This window comes from Pyxicephalus adspersus, chromosome 1 (genome assembly GCF_032062135.1).
Source record: "Pyxicephalus adspersus chromosome 1, UCB_Pads_2.0, whole genome shotgun sequence".
NCBI lineage: Eukaryota > Metazoa > Chordata > Amphibia > Anura > Pyxicephalidae > Pyxicephalus > Pyxicephalus adspersus.
Window position 1 is genome coordinate 57698414 of NC_092858.1, and position 5422 is coordinate 57703835.

Genomic DNA, 5422 nt, shown 5'->3' on the forward strand with positions numbered 1-5422 from the left:
TCATCTAATTGTTCAATCTGACAACTGCAATGACGACTTTCTAATTGCCTAGCAACACAGCCAGAGAAAAGGAAGACCATGAGACACAATGTATTAAAGGAACAGCTGTTTGTGCACAATAACACAAGGTAAGCAGGGTTTAAATCCCCTCAGGCAATACATGGCAAACATCAAATACATCAAAGTAAATGTTACAACTGTGCAGCTAAAACTGAAGGCAAAATACATGAGTGCTCAAATGTGCAGCGCACAATTATCGAATGACTCCTAATTGTTTTTCTAAGCCAGGGTAACACATAGCAAGACTATTATGCATAATATACATACCTTGTGGATTATTGGTATTTATTGTGTTTATAGGTGTAATTTTATATATATATATATATATACACACACATATCTTGTTATTGCTAGCTTACCTTATGAATGTAATATTTATGTTCCCATTTAGTTGGATAGACTAAGGAATACTTAACATCCCCAATTTACTATCAGTGTTCCATGGCGAGAGGTTCCTTCATTTACTGTTCCAGAAACATTGAAGAAAATAAAAGCAATCTCCTTAAATCAAGTGGATATATAAGAAGGGACTAAGAAGAATTACCCCAGCACACAAAAATATGTGTACCTTTTCTAATGTGTGATAAAATAATCATGCTTTGCCTAGGTATGATATCCTCTTTGATATCATCTAGGTGAATATTTCAAAAAATGCACCTGGATATGTATTATTTATACATATATTTATCCATTTTCCCAAGGTAATACCATCTTCACTATTGAATGTAGTTCCAATGTGAGGTTATATAAAATATATCTTTTGAAGCAGCAATAATGTCAGTAAGGTGAACCAAAATACATATTTTTTAATAGTTACTAAATATAACATATACAGGCTTGCCAATTAAATTAGGAAGTGAATAGTGAATGTAGCGCATTAAGTAATAAAAATTTCCAGTGTACAATATAAAGGAAATGAAAAAAAGAAAAAGCAGTGTAAAGACCAAAGCCCCAACATAAGAAGAAACCAGACAAAAGAGCGTTCTATTGGTCTGCAACACAATGAGCACACTTCCATGTAACTGAAAAGAACCACAGAGTGTTGAATGCTGTTGCGACAAGCAGAGTTTATATTAAATGATGAGAGTCACAAAAATGATGAAAAATACAGGTTGTATATTTAGTTAGCAAGAATTCTTTTTCTTTTCTGAAGCTGTTAATTAACAACAAATAATTTAATCAGATAAAAAAAATGCATGTTCCTCTAATCTAGACTTTTTTTTAAATATTTGTGGCTGCTGCACAGACTCCTAAGATCTTTTAATTTGTATGTGGGTGTATGTGTGTGTAAATAGGAAAATGAGAAAACCAGTGACATTCCTGATCTGAGTATTCCTAGAGTTTAGGAATACAAACAGCAGCAAACATACAGTCCAGCTTACAATGTATTGCAAGTTATTGATATGATGTAAAAGTATCTGAACTTTATGGAAATGTACTCAGATATGCAAACTGATTGCCTTTAAAGTCACATAGTTCCCCAATGTATGCCTTTATAACTGGCAAGCTATCTTTCAGTGTCATAGAAAACCCAGGTGGATCTTGGAAGACTCCTACCTTATTTTCACTTCTGTCCACCACCCTCAACATTCTTAGCTTTACCTTTCTGCTATGATTGTGATAAGTAGTCTTACATACCCATATTAAAACTGGCTGGAAGGTGTCAGCAGATATAGTGTTATGGGTCATCCCCTGGCATTGGATAACCTGAGGCACAGGGTGGCCCCCAGTCTTCACTGAGCACCAGCGCAAAGAGTGATGGGCCAGGGACATTAATGGCCTCAAGACTAATTTGCTGCAAGGAGGTCACCAGGTTATGGCCCCCCCGGCTCTCCCCACCAGAGATGACAGGGATTAGAAAGCTTTAGTTTAGGAATGGCAAACAGACAGAAACACAGAAAGTCGTAGGTGTAAAACAGGTTGAGGTCAGGGCAGGGAGCAATCAAGGCAAGGTTGTGTAACAGGATGAAGTCAATATAGGCGATTAATAAGCAATTTCAAAACGATATGTAAAAAGTAAAGATGAAATTAATTTTACAGCTGTAATCATAAATATATTTCATTTTATTTTATACATATCCTTGTAAAATATTTTTAAAATCTCCTCTTGTAAATCGTGTTAGCAGAAGGTCAGGGTATGTTAACAAAATTATGATCTTCAGCAAAAGCTTTTAGAAAAATACTTAGATACCATTCTGAATAAACTGATGCATGTGCCTAGGACAAAAACATATTGTACCTTTTAGCTTTTTTTATATCGCCTGAGAGGATAATTTTTCTTTGATCTTTGATTTTCAGCGTACACAAAAATGATTAATGTACAGCACATCTTAATTTTGAAGATTATTGAAGATAGAATGATTAAAAATAATCATCTTCACAACCACCTACAATATCTTATATTGATAATAACACAGTTTATGGACTTAGTTAATAGGCAAAGTCTTGATATACAAATATTTAATTCTATTTTGTAACTTGACCTAATTGACTTCATTTTATTGAAATACCTGTTCCACCTAATATTTGGTTTTGATTTATCCTTTTTAAAATAAATTATATTGATCTATTTAAGTCATTGTTAACTGCATTATATAGAAAAAATACACAAATATATTATTTAAAAGTAAAACAGATTTTAATATAAACATTAGATTTCTCATGTTAAGACTGTTCCCTGGTTAGTGAATTGTGAAATGCTGTGCAAAGCTCTTTATGCATATATATGGTTTTGCAAGGATTGTATCTGCTTATTCAGGTGTTCTCAATTGTTTGTAGCTTACATTCTAATTCTGTAACTTTTCTTTGCTACTAAGCCTTTTCCGAACCATCACCATGTAATTGCTAGGAAACTGTACATTTCTAAATCCATACAGCCAGGCTTGGGCAAAGGGAAGCATATGGTCTACTTATATATATTATCCAACCTACGAAATTATCCATGTTCCAAAAAAAAAAAAAACACACACACTAGGATAAAAAAACAGCACCAGAACTCTGAATGACGTAATCCCCTCCCCCCCCCCCCCAATTCAGTAATATATTTGTAGATTCCTTATTCTTGTTCATATAGTAAGTTTATATTTATAAAACTGTATAAGGTTGTTACAGTAAGGATTCAACAAGTAAAGATTACATTGACAAGTTAACCTATGTCTGCCTCAAACAATAAATCACAATCATATTTTAAATGTCTGCCTAAAGGAGAAAATATTGTGTTTTTTTTTCCTTTTATTTGTGATTGCTTTAAGTACAGACATTTATAGATTAGCTGCTAACATGAAATCCAAAATTCACAGCAATTGCTCAGTCTTCATGTTCAAAAAGGGCCTAAACCTTCAAAGCTGTGCCCATAAAAGACAAATGACTAGTAACCAGTATTGCTTGTGGGCTTCATGCAGCTACATATATCCCAATTACTGATTTAAAACTGAAACTGACAAAAGTAATTGGCACAGATGATTTTTATTCCTTTTTTGTACCAAAAAACTGACTTTAGAGTTTTGATTTAACAGAATATTTAAAATAATAACACAAATGAAATTGGCATTGACAAATAAGATGGGGCCTTTAACCTGGTTTTTGTTGCACAACGTTTAGAGGCAATTACTCCAAACAAGTAATAATTTTAGCTCTCAATGGGACATCTGTAAATAAAATAGTTTGGTCTGATTTTTCTTGAAAAACTGAACCAGCTTTGTCAGGTTTGAAAGGTGCCTTTTCCAGACTCTGTTGTTCTGTTCTGTCCTTAGATGTTTAAGAATTTAAATCATAACTCATAGAAGGTCACTTTAGAGTATTCCAATGTTTAGTTTAGTCATCATTGGGTTCTTTTACCTGCTTAAGTGAATATTCTGTTGGAGGATCCATGATCTGCTACTGAAATTGAACTAGGAAGTCGATTTCATTCCAGGATGGCTTTATAGTTTAGTTTAGTATAGTAGCTTATGATTAATTTTTTCTGTTCAGACTCATGGCACCCAGCGAGGCAGACTCAACGAGGCAGCTTCAAAACATAGCCAAGACACCTCCATGTTTAGATAAGGGGTGTTTTTTTTTTTAAAGATTTTTTTGTCTGTGAACATAGGGTTGACGTGACCAGAAAGCTCCAGATTTTCCACAGCTGTCTAAAAAGACATTCTCCCAGAAACAATGTGGCTTGTAATTTTTTTTAACACTGGAATCCACTGCCTCCTTTCATTTAAAATGTGTCAGATGGTGCGCAGCTTGGAACCTGTCCTTGACATTTTGTCTGCCATTCTCACCATCCTTCTGCTAATTTTGGGCTTAATTTTTCACATGTGGGTGTATCTATACAGGTTTGCTACAGTTCGAATGACCTTAAACTTTGTAATATATTTACAACTGTCACATGAAACTGCTTGGAGAAGGTATGTGGCCTTTTGCTATGCTATTCTATCCTTTTTTTTCATCATTTCTCTTCTTTCCTTTTCCTGATCTATGCCTAATGTGAGACACATAATACCAAACAGCAGGGTGACTACTGCACAATTGGAGACATGTATGACACTGATTAAAGAAAATTACAAATCTCCACTCAAGCTATTCGTGACCTTTTCTAGGAGTACCAACAAATATGCTCCAATCATTTCAAAATATCTTAGTAGAAAAAGTAATACTTTATTTTTGCTTTACTTTGTGACATATTAATCACATAGGTGACATAAGTACATTGTACGATTTCTTTTTATTTAATCAATTTTCAGTACTTCTTTAATGAGCTGTAAAGGGTACCAATACCTCTTCCATGGCTTGATATAAATGGACTGGTTGGCAGTATTGCAGACAGTGTGTATGTGTCATCTAGGATTAGTACAGCTCACATATAAGCATGGTAATGGGGTCCTGAGTTTTTAGTCAATGTTTAGAAAAACTTTTTCATTCTCGGAATCCTAAAAAGTCCTGTTCTGGGTTTAGGCAAATAGTTTGGAATAACAATTGCATTTCTAGGTCCAAATGTCAAGTAGTAGTCATTATTAGTCCCCGAATTAGCTGTCCAGGGGCTTTTATATATATGGACTAACTTGATGATCTTGGTGCTTTCCCTCTTTCCCTACTTTTTTACTGTGGGAACCTTCTCTCAAGCATGGTTTATTTCTTACAATACCAAAATAAATCTCCCTCTCACATCATAGTGCCCAGATATGGGCATTACCTTAAAAAAAGAGTTATTTTGTTGACAAAGTGGAGGAACTTGTAAAACAGTTTATATAGGCAGGAAACAGTGAAATCCTGTCCAAAAACAGTGAAATTTTGTCCAATAGCAGTCTTATATGTTACTGCAAAAGGTAAACAACCATCAACAAGGTAATATGTATCCAAAGTCTACCAGAATTCTTTA